The sequence below is a fragment of the Eurosta solidaginis genome, chromosome 1 (genome assembly GCF_040869045.1).
Source record: "Eurosta solidaginis isolate ZX-2024a chromosome 1, ASM4086904v1, whole genome shotgun sequence".
Lineage (NCBI taxonomy): Eukaryota > Metazoa > Arthropoda > Insecta > Diptera > Tephritidae > Eurosta > Eurosta solidaginis.
The window spans coordinates 276,688,173-276,705,515 of NC_090319.1; the positions used below are offsets into that span (position 1 = coordinate 276,688,173).

Here is a 17,343-nt window from a genome sequence, read left to right on the forward strand (position 1 = left end):
AGTTAAGGACTTGGATGATGCCCTCCGTAGGCGGCGATTAATCTTCAAAGACCCGAAAGTTCGAGGGTCAAAAACGATCCTTACCGCTGAAGTAGAGCTAGTGCCTTAAGCTGTTAGTACCTGATCCACATTCGATAAAAAGGACTATCCGCATTGGCGCTTCAATGCGACAAAGTTTTCGTGTATACAGCTAGACAACAGATGAGTATTCAGTGAGTTAATAGAAACCAAATCAGAACTACGAAAACCAAGAAGTATGAGTGAAAGTGTGAATGAAGATTGAAAAGTGATGAAGATTGATAATGATGATGATCAAGTGAGATCGAAGACGATGCGCGTACCGAAAACATAAACGAATTCACGGTCGAATAAAAAATAAAAAAAATTATAATTGGCGCGGTATACCTCCGAAGGGATCTGACAGGAGCTACATGTTTTATGCAGACTTCGAAGAGCAGTTTTTGATGGAAGAAATACACTCGGAGTGTTTGCAAAATCAATGCCGAGCGGCGACTCCACTTACAAAATCTTTTTTTTTCAACATTGATATTCCTTTGCCTAGGACCTTCTGTGTGGTAGGCGAACCACTCTACCACCACACCAACATGGTCTTATATTACATCTTATTAACAGGCGAGACTTCAGGCGAACGAAAATTTTCGGCGACCTATAATGCTAATAGAAATACGCTGTAGAATTCTGCTAAAACTTTTGGGTGAATGAAAACTATATGGCGAATTTTACGTAAACCATTGTCGAATTTTTATTCGCAGCAAAAAAAAAAAAAAAGTTTGCTAGAAAACATGAATCACACTTGCTGTCGAGTTTGAGATTAAGTTTTGAGTGAAGCTTTGCTTAAAACAAAATTTTGGGCCAACGAAAATTTGCTCGTGAAATACAATGCAGGGCGATCTTGCAGGCGATAGTGAATTCGCTGGCGAATTTTGGGGATATTTTTGGTCGGATGGAAATTTGATAAAGAATTTTAATTGTAACTGAACTCAACTCAATTTAAAGAAAATTTTCAGCTTAAAATGTCAAGCAAACTCGCTCGAAAACTTTCAGGTGAAGTTAGAGAGCGACCGCTATCGCAGATGAATTTTAAATAAAGTAATGTAAGTAACATGGCGAATTTCAGATGAACTTTTAGACAAAAGGAAGGCCGCTGTCAGGCAAATTTTTAGCCAAAATTTAACTCAAGCGAATTTTCAGGGTGAACTTTTGTGCTAAAGCAAATTTTCTTGTGAGTTCTGGTAAACTTTTGGTGAATTGGAAATTCGCTGCTTACAGTCAATAGGATGAATAAGACTCCATGCGAGTTTTAAGTAAATTTTATAACGAATGATAGTTGCTGACGAATTTCAGGCAAATTTTGGACAAACAGAAATGTGCGGGCGAACCTTAATGCATGAATGTTTTCAGTTTCTTTTGTTGAAAAAAGTTTGCGTGGGAAGCTTTGCGTTTGTGATGGTCAAAGATGAGCCTTTCTTTTAAAAATCATAAAAATTAAATGGGAAGCTTACAAAAATGAGTGCAAGTAAAATCGGGAGGAAGGTTTATACTTAAAAGTAAGTCTAATCATAACATCTATGCAAGTACATTTTAGAATAATTTCGCCACAGAAATTAGCCCAAACTTCAAAACTTGCTTTGAATTCCATTTTTACATACATTTTTCACGCGGAACTTTTGATTACCTGAAATTTTTTAAAACCCATGGCAAACTCTCCGTAAATAAGTCATACCTTATTAATATAGTATAACATTATTTTAGGCGCATTTCCCTTTCCATGAAATGTAGTCTACTCTTAGGCGCTTTGAACGCATAAGGCATCAAACAATCTTCTAGATGAGAGTTGGGTAATCATGTATTTTTGTAACTATAAGCGCCCTTTGTATTTGATGCGCTCTCATCAGAATTTCCATAGTGACCAATAACAAAAATACATATAAACATATGTACATAAGCACATGAGATATACGAATATGCACCATCCATACTTCGTACATAAGTACAGCATATTGTACTGCTTCAACTTAAAACTCATCAGCCTCTCAAAGACCTATTTGTACCTGTGACTAATGTGTCTATTGTTTATCACAACTCACACACACACACACATACATACCTTGACAATTGTACCTAGCAAAAATCTCTCACAGAAGCCCGCAAAGAGTACCTCGTAAAAGTAGCTGATCACACAATTCGTTTAAAAATGTGGTCCTTGATGATTGCGATCTCCAAAAGCAGGGCCTTATGGCCCAGCTCTGAATGACATCGGATTATTTATTGGCTTGCGAGGCTAACTTCCAGAAATGGTCACGTAAAAATAAATTGGTGAAAAACATGAAGTGGTCCGCTATTGCGTGAAAATATACCTCTTTGTGGGTACTCTAATGTGATACGAATGGATTGTATGACTAAAGTTTTTTTAGGGTAGTTTTCATCATTTTTACATTCAATAATAATACATACATATATATAGCAATCTTGTTTAATTCAAAACAATTTAAATTCAGCCTCGCAACAACAAAAAAGATGTTTGCTGACGGCGTTGAGCATTTAACACATGCGCAATGAGACTGTTTTTATACCCAGCTGTACTTGTACACAGGGTATTATAACTTTGATTGGATAACGGTTGGTTGTACAGGTAGAAAGATATCGAGATAGATATAGACTTCCATATATCAAAATCATCAGTGTCGAAAAAAATTTGATTGAGCTATGTCCGTCGGTCCGTCCGTCTGCCCGTTAATACGATAACTTGAGTAAATATTGAGATATCTTCACCAAATTTGATACACGAGCTTATCTGGATACAGAATAGATTGGTATTGAAAATGAGCGAAATCGGATGATAACCACGCCCACTTTTTATATATAAAACATTTTGGAAAACACAAAAATCCTGATTATTTAGTAAATAATGCACTTTGAATGTTGAAATTTGACGTGTGAGACATTTTGATAAAAATTTGAATTTTTTAAAATGGGCGTGGCACCGCCCACTTGCGATAAAATCAATTTTACAAATATTATTTATCATAAATCAAAAATCGTAACAAAATTCGGCAGAGGTGTTGCCTTTACTATGAGGAATGCTTTGAAGAAAAATTAACGAAATCGGTTAAGGGCCACGCTCAATTTTAAATAAAAGATTTCTAAAAGGGTCGTGGACGAATAAAATAAGCTATATCTTTGCAAAAAAGAGCTTTATATCAATGGTATTTCATTTCCCATGTGGATTTTTAACAATAAATAGGAAAAACTTCAAATTTAAAAAAATGGGCGTGGCCTTTTATGACTAAGCATTCTTCTATGTCTCGGGAGCCAGAACTCCAAGAAAAATTCACGGATCGTAATAAAATTGGGTAAACAAATTTCCCTATTGCAGGAAATAAATCTAGAAAAAATGGACGAGATCGGTTATATACCACGCCTACTTTTATATAAGTAAAATATTTTAAAAAGGCTCGTAGATGAAAATAATAAGCTATATCTTAGCGAAAAAGAGCTTTGTATCAATATAATTTTACTTTCTAAATTGAATTATAACATAAAATTAGAAGACACTAAAATTTTTGAAAATGGGTGTGGCACCGCCCCTTTTATGACTAAGCAATTTTCTATGTTTCGGGAGCCATAACTCAAAGAAAAATTAACATATCGTAATGAAATTGTGTACACATATTTTCCTTATAGCAGAAAATATTTCTAGTAAAAATGACGGGGTCGGTTAAAGACCACGGCAACTTAGATATAAAACAATTTCAAAAGGGTCATAGACTAGAATAATAAGCTATAACTTAGAAAAAAATAGTTTTAAATCAATGATATTTCATTTGTCAAGTTTTATTATAAGAGGAAATGGGGAGACATTTTTTTTTAAACGGGCTGGACCACGTGTTATATAGAAAAGTAATTTATCTGAAATGAAATGTACAATTTAAGCTCACGCTGAGTATATAATGTGCAGTTACACCCGAACTCAGACACCTTTACTTGTTGTAGTTGATTTTACGAAGTCTCAACCTAACTAGATTGAACTGGTAAAGCTTCAATGCTTGTCTGCAAGGTGAAAGTATACACATAGATCGCCCGAAATTTTCCTGTTCTGGAGTTTCAGTTTCATTTTGTAGCTTAACTGTACGTAAATTGGCCCTCAAATATTAGCCAACATACCGAGTTCTACTTGGAACATGCTTGGTCTTTTTCAGGTTAGTTTGAATTGTTTGTAAAAAAATCAAAAATGTTTCACAGTTCGAAAGGTGGAATATACCTGACAAAATAATAGCGGTACAAGTGTTCCACGGAAGTTGAATTGAATATATACAATCTAAGCCTTTTCTATCATGTCAATGTGCTTCTCATGATTTCATATGGAATATCTTTCCTTAAAGAACGAGATAGGCAACGCTTGCTAAGAAATACAAGTATCAAACTCAACTACATGTTATGAATCCTGCCATAAATATGATTTGAAATGCGCATTTGCAAAATGCGGGCAGCATAAATGCTATTGCGAATAATTTGCATGAAAGTGCTCAGTCTCGAATATTATTCATAAGAAGTAAAGGTGTTCAAGTTGGGGTGTAACTGCACATTATATACTCAGCGGGAGCTTCAATTGTACATTTCATTTCAGATAAATTACTTTTCTACATAACACGTGGCGCCGCCCGTTTAAAAAAAATGTCCCCCCATTTGCTCTTACAATAAAAACTGACGAGTGAAATATCATTGATTCCAAACTATTTTTACTAAGTTATAGCTTATTATTCTAGTCCACGACCTTTTTAAACTTGTTTTATATCTAAGTTGCCGAGGTCTTTAACCGATCCCGTCCATTTTTACTAGAAATATTTTCTGTTATAAGGAAAATATACGTACACAATTTCATAACGATATGTTCATTTTTCTTCGAGTTATGGCTCCCGAAACATAGAAAATTGTTTAGTCATAAAAGGGGCGGTGCCACACCCATTTTCAAAAATTTTAGTGTTTTCCAATTTAATGTTATAATACAATTTAGAAAGTAAAGTTCTAATGATACAAAGCTCTTTTTCGCTGATCATTTTCGTCTACGACCATTTAAAAAATCTTTTATTTAAAAGTAGGCGTGGTCTTTAACCGATTTTGTTAATTTCTCTTCAAAGCATTCCCTGCAACATCTCTGCCGAATTTTGTTACCAAAGGTTTAACGGTTTTTGATTTATGATGATTATATTTGTAAAATTGATTTTATAACAAGTGGGCGGTGCTACGCCCAATTTAAATTTTTTTTTACACTTTTAATCAAGAGCCTCGATATCAGCCCACGTGTCAAATCTCAATATTCTAGGTGTATTATTTACTAAATAATCAGGTTTTTTGTGTTTTCCAAAATGGTATATACACAAAAAGTGGGCGTGGTTATCATCCGATTTCGCTCATTTTCAATACCAATCTATTCTGTGTGCAGATAAGCTCGTGTACCAAATTTTGTGAATTTGATGATTTTGATATATGGAAGTCTATATCTATCTCGATTCCTTTATACCTGTAAAATCAACCGTTATCCAATCAAAGTTAATAAACTCTGTGTGCAAAGCACGCTGAGTATAAAAAATAGTACATGCTTATAAGGGCCTTGTTATTGGAAATTTGTATGGAAGTGTCATTTTAATAAGATTTATAAAACTTTAGCCAGTGTTACACAGTTAGATAATGAGATACCACATCGACCTACTTCCAAGAGATCCACGTACGACGTACGTATTCATATACACTGCTAAATTAACCTAATCATAATAATTTCTAGATGCTTACGAAGAAGACACGCGTTTAGAGATTGGCAGATACTCTACCGGTTTTTTTTTTATACATAAACCGGGACTAGTGGGTCTCTTCTGGAAACGGTTTAATTTTTTCTTAACTTAAAATACTGCCCCTCAAACGTTCTCGGAGCGCTCATATCTTTGAATTCAAAAATGAATCCGGAATATGTGAAAAATATGGGCCTCAGAAATATGATCCCGAAGGAGTTTTTTATGACTCCAATTTGATAAAATTATGAGCACGCGAAAATTATAAAAATTACTAAACTGAGCAGCTTAGGAAAAGTTGAAAAATTTTTATTTCACACATTTCATTTTACATAAATAAAAATTTAATCATAATCATCCATAATTATGGCGGAACCATACAAGGTGGCAGCGCGGTGACATACCTACAAACATAAATACAACTTCCATGTACTTATGTCAAAATCGTACTGCGTCGGAAGTTGATGTATCAAATCATTTTAACAAAGTACAAATCAGCTGTCTCCGTACTGCCACCTTGTATAGATCCACCATGAATCACAATAGACGCCTTTCAACCACGTTGAATTAGCCTATTGCTTTTGCTATTACCAATTATTGAATCATTGCTATAACCTTAAGTGTTCTTTTTATATTTTGCACGAATGCTTTTTTATTTTCGTTGGGAATCCCTGCATTGTACCATGTAAGTATATTGGACATTTTCTTTTTGTTACCTCACCGCGTATCGAATCTCCTATGTCTCCAACAAGCGCTGAGAGCACTGACACCGCATATTCTACTTATGAAGAAAGTTGCCATGCTGATTTATTTTTCTGTTTATGTTAAGGGTTTCCTATCAGATATGCACCCCTATTCTGCATTTCGATTATGTTCCCGTTCTACGCTCCGCTTTAATCGAAGTTGGGTATTCTGCATTACGACGGAATCGTAACGAGAAGAGGAAGAGCAAATGATATTTCGAAATCAGCTGTTTGTACGGAATGTGTGAACATTGGAACAAAATAAATTAAAGAAAATTTGTAAAAAGCACTGAAAAACGTTTATATTTTATTATCCACGCCATTTTGTACAAAAAAAAAAGCAATAGAATATATTGCCGCCGTCTTATATTTTTTTGAGTGAAGTGCTTTCATAATTGTAAGTGCGTTTTTTTCGTTATTTTGGCCAATTCCCTGCCATGGCCACCTAGTTTTGTCAAAACGGATTCCTGCACGAATATAGTTGATATTTTCTTAATTTTATGGATGCTAATTTCATTGCACTGGCCTAAAATACTTTATGAAGGTTTATTTTTTCTTTCCGCAAGGATTGTTTACGTTTTCGCTTCACCTTCCTCTACTCCGGCAGCTTGCTTTGGCATATAACTGGACCCAACGAACAGACACATTGGGCCTGATGAATAAAAAATAAGCAATAGCTAGTAAGCAACACATATATATATGTTGAAAAATTTTGGTAGATATCATTTACATCAGAAAGTGGCATAGAGCGGGTGTGACCATACGTGAAATCGATCATGTCGGACATTACCGAACTTTCGGAAAATGAGGAAGTCGATCAGCAACTCAATTTTGTAAAGCACTAAAGGAACATAAGGTAATTTTCAACAAGTCACAAGTGCCGCAAATAAAAAATGAAAAGGAGTCTGCTTTACAAGCGCTAACTGCAAAATATGAAGTTATTTTCAATAACTCATTAACAACAAAGCAAGTAATGAAAAAAATTTCAAACATGAAAACAGAAGTGAAAAAAAATTTGATTTATCACGCACTGGTAACAAGAGAATTTCTTACAAGCCTTGGGAAAAATGCTCATCGATCTTTTGGATGCAGAAAAGAGCCCAGTGTTTGCGAAAATTCCAGGTAATAAACAAAAATTGGGAATTTTGAAATTTTGCTTTTATTAACTTTATTGTTCCGGTTTTAGGTGCAAAATCCGCAGGAATTAACGAATTGTCATTACCTGAAAATCCTACTATCTCAAGTTCTGTGATGTCAAAGACAATATTGAAGCGTAAATCTTGCTCCTTGCCGGAAACAGATGAGACCAAAAATTTGAACAATTCCGAGTTGCAACGTTTAGTAATCCTTGAATAACTGGAGCTGATACGGATCCCTAAACAGAGGGAAACTATGGAACTAGAAAAAGCCAAAAAAGAACTAGAAAAGGCTGAAGAACACACAAGTGAAAAGAAAAATAAAGACTACGAATTTTTTTTAAATGAATTAATTTAAATGAATTAATTTGTGTTTGTACAAAGACTTTACTCCCCTGTATCTAAGAAAGAGATCTCAAAAATGAATAAAAGTTTATTTAGTTATATTTATTAAATTATTTATTTAATATATTTATATTAATTTTTATTTAACATTTTTGGTATACTGTTTTGTAGCCCAAACAATTATTAAATATTAGTAAATATTTCAAATTCCATCAGAAAGTTGCTGCGTTAAAAGTTCTCGCTTTTGCAGGCCCAATTGCCTCATCACGTTGTTATTCATAGGTTCGGCTGGAACCTGTTCGAAGTAGTGGGGCTCTTCCGGCAGTTCAAAGGGGTCATCTTTTAAAAACTTTGCAATATTGTGCAAAACAATGCAAAAAATTATAATTGAAGGGATTTCTTCAATCTTACTGCGAACTTTGTATTGTAAAATCGGAAACCTTGCTTTCAATTGTCCAAAACATCGTTCAATTACAACTCGTTCTCTGCAAAATAGTTTATTGTAGTGCCGCTGTTGAAGAGTTATTGGATTCCTCCAAGGTGTCATCAAAAAGGGAGATATACCATAACCATCATCTCCAAGAAGTAGCACGTTTTCTGATGAGTTTTGAAGTACGTCATAAATGTCCGAATTTTTAAAAATCCTGCTGTCATGTACAGAGCCTGGCCACTGGCAATATACACTTGTAAATATTTCTTTTTCATTATAAGTTGCCTGCACGTTTATGCTTGTAAAGCCCTTTCTGTTGACGTACTCGTTACCGAAAGCTTGTGATTTCGGAACTCGAACATGTGTGCAGTCTATCACTCCGATACAATTTGGAAAAGAGTACACTTCCCTCCATCCATTTTTAGCAGCAATCATTTCCTCGCCAGACTTGGGAAATTTAATCCACACATGTGCCTTCTTTAAAACTTCACTCATTACTAAATTAAAAGTTTTGGATACTGTAGTTTGATGAGCTCCAACCTCTTCTGCTACACTATTTTGATAGCCCGGATCGGAAATTGTGCGCAGGAAGATCTTCATCTTTTCAAATGCTGATAACGCACCTCCTCGTTTTTCGCAAGTTTCGTCCAAAAAATAGGTGCTCAACCACTCTACGTTCTCACGATTGAATCGATATAGCTTCCGAAAGTCTTCATTATTACATTCCCTTCGCACATTATAGTGTTTTCTTTTACGAATAGTCAAAAACTGCGCCATAGTTAAATGTTGCGCGAAGGAAAATCGAATAAAAACTAAATTACAAAAAATTTAGCATGGGGTAGAGCAGCCTTGAAAAGCGTAAGCAAATGCTACCTAAAAATAGCAAATGCTTCATTTATTCATTCGGAATTCAGGAATTGCTTATAGAAATAAGCAAATCCTGAATGAAAATAGCAATTGCTTTTAGAAATAGCAAATGCTTATAAAAAAAGCATTTGCTTATAAAAAAAGCATTTGCTTGAATTTTTATTCATTGAAATTTAAGGAAAAGGTCAAAAAAAGCAATCCCTTTTTTGTTCATCAGGGCCAATTTATAGCTATTATACTGGAATCCATAGCCGCGGCATTATTTGTGGAGTTGGAAAGCAACGCATATGAAAAAGGCAAGCCGAGAAGGGAAAGGCAAATATTGCGAGATTTCTGTAATCCATTTGAGATGAGTGACGAATTGTAAGAAATTGAACTTAAAAGTGGTAAAGTTTATTTAGGTTCAAAAAAACTCTCGACTTAATAAGGATGCTTTCAAGTATGCGTCAGATACTTTTGCGGGACAAATACGTCCAAGGACTTCGACATCGGCACGTTGTTTTTGACCTGGAAACATATAAAAAACAATCATCATCAAGCCTTCTACGTTTCTTAACAAGTTTTACTTACTTTTTTGTTAAAATTCTGTTATAAATTAATAAAAAAATAAAAAAAAACATTTTTCCGCCAACTAATTTGCAACTTAGAAAAACGGAACTACGATCGAAATGCAGAATACACAAAATCGAACGATTCGAAGTCGGATCAAAAGAGATTGGAACACAGAATACCAAATTTGCCAAATCGTAAAAATTCCAATCCAAGTCGACTTGCAGAATAGTGGTGATGATGTTTTCAAACGGTTTTGGCCATGCTTCCAATATCGAAAATTTGTAATTTAAGGGCCGATACCCGGCCATGTGTAAGGGTCATAAATTACTCTCATAAAATAGTCTTTTTGGAGTCCAATAAGTGCCGAAAATGAGCCGTTTGGAACTCCAATATGAGTCATATAAGACTCTTATTCACCCTCATATGATACATGAAATAACGCTCATATCGAACCACCTCGCTAGTATGAGCTCATAAAGAGCATAAACGCTCCAATTTAGGACACCTTTCTCACTCTTTAAAGACTCCCAATATTTAAAAATTTAATAAAGTTTCAACTGCTTCTGGTGGCGTTTCACTTTCATTGGTTGATTCTAATGAGAGTACGCATACATTATTCATATATAATGAAGTCAATCTATATTCATAAAACAATTCAGTACTTATGTACATACATACATATGTAATTATTCCTGCTAGGCTACTACTACATAGCACGTGATCAAATATTCTCAATAATATTTTTGTACATAGATAAGCTATGTAAATATTATTCATTAAATTCACAAAATAGTATTGTCTGAACAATGAATACATAAATTGCTGATACTTGAGTGCATGATGTTTCATAATTCACAATCAGTGCACCGCAATTTAAGGAAGTTCAAGTAAGTTACTTGAAATCAAATCAAACAATACGAGTACTTGGTAATATATACGTAGTTATAGCTGCTCGTGAACTATAGTAATCTTGAAAGTATGATGGAATGTACATACATAAGTATTTGCAAGGGATGCGAAACCCGAAGTTCCGAAAACATCGATTTCTTGCACCCTGATTTCTTTGCTAATTTATGTAGAACAATTTTGTATGCCAAACAAAAATAGCATATAAAAAAGGAAGGAAGTTGCCTGTTGCCTGTTGCTGCTATGCCTCAATTTGTGGTCCCATCAAATCAGATGCGAAATGACATTGAGAAACACCATCAGTTCCATAAGAGTTAGAAAATACATCTTCGCGCTCCTCGAATCGAAACGAATAGATTATAAAATAGATCAAAAAATTTTAAAATGCGATACGGGTAAAACTTTTTGGTTTTAACTATAAACTTTTCATGGAAAATTTTATTTTTCAAGTATCTAGACTAAAATTAAAACCACGATATCTTACAAATTGCTTAAAATTGTTTAGTGGTTTCGAAAGTTGTTTAAAAAAACTTATAATCAGCAGTAAACCTTGCGAGGTTTAGGCTAGGTTCAAAAAAGAAACTAAAATTTTTTACCGGCGCACTAGAACCTTGACCACAGAGTGAAAATTAAATTCATTCATACGGTTTAGTACTTTTCATGGTACAAAAGTGAATCCAAATTAAAACACGGAAAAAAACCCAGTAAAACAATCGTGTATTTCGAGAACGTTTCAATGCCATTTAGTACCTTTCTCAAAATGGCAGTCAGGGAGAAAATGTTATTTTATTTCGGGGGTTTGTTTCTAAAAATAGTTTCAATAATTTCAAGAATATTTGCAAGACATTGTCTGGAAAATGAAGAGATGTATTACTTCACAAATTAGTAAATACATCCTAGTTATTGTGGAGGGGGTTTTATTATAATTTTTGGGATATTTTCAGAAAAATTTTGTAATATTTTTGAAACTATTTTGGTACCATTCTCAAACAAATTCGGGACATTTTCTTAATAATATCGATACTGCTTCGAGATATGTTAAGGATATTTGCAGGGTTATTTCGTGTCGAGCTCGTGTGCTTTTCGCGATTATATCAGAAAAGTTTTGAGATAACTGCAGGAATATTTGGGAATTTTATAAGAACCATTTCAGAATTACGTTAGTACCATCTGTAACAAATGCGGGACTTTTTTGTTATGATATCGGCACAGCTTCGGCACGTATTAGGATAAATGCGTGTTCATATCGTGTCGGCATCGTGAACTTTTCCGGCATTATATCGGACCTGTTTCGATCCTATTTCAGATCCAGTACTGTTTAGGTTTTAAACAAAACTACTTTGGTATCAATATGAAACGAAGTCAGGATAAGTTAGAATAATTGCGGGGTTGTTTATCTACTTCGTGAACTGTTTGGGATTATTTCGGTACCGCTTTGAGATTTTTTCAGGACTATTATATGGTTACTTTTTCGAACCTACTTGGGGACTTATTCGAAGCAATGTTGCGAATTTATTTTAGGACCATTTTGGTACTTTTGAAAACCATTTGAGGGTATTTCGGATACATTTCGCGACTACACTGGCGCATTTACACGATCGTTTCCAGTACCGTTTCGGAAATTTCTACGGAGCCATTTCGGAAATCTTACAGGACATTTTCGGAACAGTCCCGGTAATCTTTTAGGTAATTTTCGGTATAATATTGAACTTATGAGAAACACTTGGTCGGCTTTTTATCGAGTTGTTCTCGATTTGCCATTGTAACCAGCCGATATAGACGAGTCATCGAGATGTTTTTAAAGATGTGTTATCGATAACTATCTACATATCTTGTTATCGGTGGGCTCTCGATTTTTATTGGCATGTTATCGATTTTTTATCGGTTTGTGAGAAAAAATGGAAAAGGATACAAAACTTTAAATTAGAAACCTTTATTCATCATCATTAATTGGCGCCTAACCGCATCGGTGATTTTGGCCGATGAAAAGTCAAGCCTGTTTCGTGGCAACTGAAAAACTGAGGCGAAGGACCAAGAGAGATCAAGTGCTCCCACGCCCGTGGCTCAGTGGAAATCTGCTCTTACTCTGTCTCCATATGCAGTGCCGATTAAAATATTTTTTGACGGCTTTTTATCTTTTGTACTATGATCATGTCTTATCGGATGAGGAGGTTCGAAGAAAGAACGAGGTATTCAATGGGTTGTACAGCTCAATCCCTTGAAAGGGGATTGAAAGCGCAATCAACAGCTTCGCCAACCCAATCTTCAAAATCAGTTACGCTTGGCGAATGCTTATCAGGCGAGGCTCTGGTGCTCACAAGTAACTTATGGAAGAAGGGGTTTGGACAACCTATTCTTCCCGAGATGTTCGAGCCTTCATAGTGCTGTTTTCCGGATTGGGCCAATATCCGTCATCAACATCGATAAAACCTTCCAAAACCTACGGAAAGTCTTCTTTTTTTGTCACAAGAAGAAGAAGAAGCAAGGACAAGGTAGAGCTGCGTGAAATAGACTGGTGCAATTTGTTGGACGGCAAACAACGTTTAAACGGCTTGGTGTCAATTTTAAAAGTAACTATTGTTTATGTCCGCACAAATCTCACGCAGTTCATCTTTAAATCTATTTGCATGCACACTGTTAACATCAGAAGCAGGATCAAGCATTTTTCGCAGAACTTTCCTCTCGAATACGTCAAGGGCCATGGCATCTTCTCTTGACAATGTTCTTGACTCCGAGACCACACTTCTGAACTATAAACATACTTACAGGTCTAAATTTGAGAAAGATCCCGAATCGCGGCATTGAGCTCTCAAATCCCGTAATTCCCAAAAGCTGAAAAATCCCGAAATTGACATCTCTTGCATTTATGTAGGTAGCGCAGACAATTTACTTAACTAAATTTGCTTTATGATTTAAGTTAATTGCAATTTCCTTATTCAAATCGGACAGAACAATTGGCGCGTCCTCGCACATTTCAGACATCGTGCACACCCACATCCACCCACATCAATCCCTTCATACATATACTCATATAAATATGAACATAAGTATGAAGATACTTATGGATAATTTGGGTGGCGTTGCTTTTTAGTGTACAGAGTAAGGCCATTTTGTCTGTATTTTATTATTAGTTAAGTCTTTTGTTAGTTTAACTGCAATCTGCCACTTGCGCTAGTTCTTCAGGCATGGGCAGGGTTTTTTATGTCTTGATTGCCGGCATGTGCTTGTAAACTTTTCGTGGAAAAAAATGTATTTGTGTATGTATTCATATAATTGTGTGTTGAAATTTAACGGATATAACAATTTAATGATGTTAAGCATACCTTAGCCAAACCTAAGTCGGCGTGAGCTCTTTACAACCATTAGCCACCCTCAGTTTTACAGTTGACACTTTAAGAGAGGGGGCATTTGATTTTAAAAAGCTATTCTCATACCAAATATTCAAGTACACACCCAACCAAAATCAAAATATAGCGTACAATACGCCCTTATAGCGGTATTTAGGTCGTGACCTCAAAATCTCCTTTAGCGATTATGCAAATCCAGTGTACTACAGAGGATTTCAACATTCCGTCTCCTATTTTTCCAAAATTTTTTTACAACATACAAATATACATATTCAAAATAGGTAGTAATATAAATACTTGTATTTGTAAAAAAAAAAATCTCTTCCGCACGTTTAACTGACTTGAATTCATCGTCAGGCTTTTTTCCTTGCTGTTTTTTTCCTTTCATATTTTAAGGCGTTTGCATGCTGACAGGATTCTTATTTAATCATCAATAAATCAAATGGATTATTGTGTAAAATAAAGTGAGCAATAGCTTTGTGTAAGGAATTTCAGTGGGAAAAGATAACTGAAGAAAAGAAAAAATGTTTGTGATTTAGGGGAGTCGAATTTTTGAATATGTCGAATATGAATATGCTAACGAACTGACTAAATTTTATACTCAGCTGTGAAAAACGCACAGATTACAGTGATTTTGTTCGCCTTATAGTAGATCGTCTTGTCCGACGACCGTAAGCAGGATGTGCGCCCGTATTGAAACGCGAAAGGCAAAAGCTCTACCATTGAACAAATAGATAAATAACAAGAATCGGGCTAGATCGATGTTTTCTAATCATGACCAAAGCAAACGTTTTATGGTCTATGATTCCGGTGGGGTGACATAAAGTCAACGGCCAAAGTCAAATACAAAAACAAATAGTTTAAAATGAAAATGAAATTGAAATTTGCGTATTTCGCTTTTGCACTTTCAAACTACTGTTCGTTCCATTGGATTCAAAAAGGGCGGCCATTGAGAGAGTCACTGGTTGCTGGTACCCCCAATATGATAAACCCACCCTTGGTAAACCGTGATAGCATTATATTACCACCGCTTCATATTAAACTCGGTATAATGAAACAGTTCGTTAAAGCTCTAAGAAAAGATGGTCAATGTTTTGTTTACTTATCAAAGAAATTCCCTGGGCTGGGTTGCGAAAAATTAAAAACAGGTATTTTCGATGGCCCCCACATAAGACAGCTGATCAAAGACCTAGATTTTATTGGGTCGATGAACGAGCTTGAAAAAAGTACTTGGAAATCCTTCGTTTTGGTAGTTAAAAATTTCCTTGGAAACCAAAAATCTGCGAGTTATGAGCAACTGATGAACGATATGCTGCGTAATATGAAAGAGCTAGGCTGCAACATGAGCATTAAGATTCATTATTTGCATAGCCATTTAAATCGGTTTCCTAAGAATCTTGCAGATTATGTGAAGAGCAGGGTGAATGATTTCACCAGGATATTCGTGTTATGGAAGAGCGATACCAAGGAGAATAGTCTTTGTCGGGATCTTGAACAAGACCCACAGGCAAGAAAGTCTTTTAAAAGGCAATTTTGTGCTGATACGCGGTAAATAATTAAAATTAAGTATGTAAAAATTTAACACCTATAAGAAAATTAAAAACTAGAGCTGTTAGAAAGAAACGAATAATTTTTTCGTAATCAGCACCTTTAAATTGACTTAAAACGACTAAAAAAAGTATGGAAAATTTTTCACTGTTGACCAGTGTAATGCGACCAAAATGTAGGAAGAGGAGCGCCTCAGCCGAATATTTGAAACAACAAAAAATATATCCCGTCATTCGACTGAACAAAAATATAGCGAAAACAATAAAACGTAACAGTAATTTAACAGTTGTTAACATTTTAATATGTGGAGGTGCGAAACAAAATAATTGACTTTATAGCCACTTCAGAAAAACAGAGTTGGCTTTATGCTATTTCAGAAAAGCAGGATGGTCATAATATCAATACCATTGATATTGTAAGCAAAATTTGACATTGGGACTATTGCATATGGTCAAAACTTCAACTGACTTTGTGGCCATTTGAAGTGGTCATAAGGCCAATGGACGTTATGGCTGTTGACCTTATGTCACCCCTTCAAGATTTGAGGAGTTTTATGAAATGTCCGACCTATGCACTAGAAGGTACATGTTTGACTGGCTGATTGATGTTCTCGTGAAAGCAAAAGCTAATAAGAAGCACGATGAACGGTGAGAGGTAGAAACACAAAAGAGACATGCGCCACCGACATAGGGACTTTTATCGATGTTTATGATCCTTTGCCGGATATTTGTCAGGTACTTGCCGACCGCATAGCCCGACCAACTGAGAAACGATTTTATAAGACCACATTGAACCTTCTAAGCCATGCGACTTCCTCCTTCCGTGACAAAAGATCCACCAAGCTACTTGCTTGTCTTTTGGTCGAAGATAAGTGAGTTTCTGGGCGCTCATCTAACAAAGATGAGTTATTACTCAGTCAAACATTTTATGTGTTCAATGAAATTTTCTCGAATTCAGAAATCGGAAATGCCCAATAAATTTGTGAAAATGGGTGTGGCCATTTTTCAATGAAACCAGTGGTACATATAATATCAATTATTATTAAGAAAATTAAGCACATCGTAATTTCCATAAAACGAGTAATGAGTTGGCCATTGCAATTTTTATTTTTTTATTTTATTTATTTATTTATTGCGGCTCTTAGAGCCTAGATCAATACTTAAAAATATTATTGCATTAATTAACAAAATGTACTCTGTATGAAATTGAACTTAAATTAATATTTGAATTTGAAACTTGATTTGGAATTTGACACATGGATTTGAATTTGAAACATGTAACACATATTCATTCGAACCCTAATATTTATTTTACATTCATTGATTTCGCGTGAGCATATAATCTTTTCTTAAATAAGTTATTATCACAATTCTTAATATTTGCAGGTAATTCGTTGAAGCATTTAACCCTTTGTAAATACTATTTTTTTCAGACTACGTTTTGTAATTAGGTAATTTAAATCATTTCCCTGCCTCGTATTTCTGTCAAGAACCTCGTAGTTAAATTTAATACTTGGTTTAGATAATCAGGCAAGTTTCCGGTTTTTATGTTGTATATAAACTTCATACTGTGGAAAAATTTTTGCTGTTTCATGCTCGTGCAATTCAAACTTTGTAGCATATCTTTAATGGGGGTATCAAAACGTTTATCTAATATAAAGCG

The 17,343-nt window shown here is 34.9% G+C and overlaps 1 protein-coding gene across 4 annotated transcripts in view; it reads right to left on the minus strand.

Moving 5' to 3' along the window:
* wake (wide awake) overlaps positions 1–17,343 on the minus strand; it is a 409,422-nt gene that overhangs the window by 44,222 nt on the left and 347,857 nt on the right. The gene's annotated exons all lie outside the window — the stretch shown is intronic.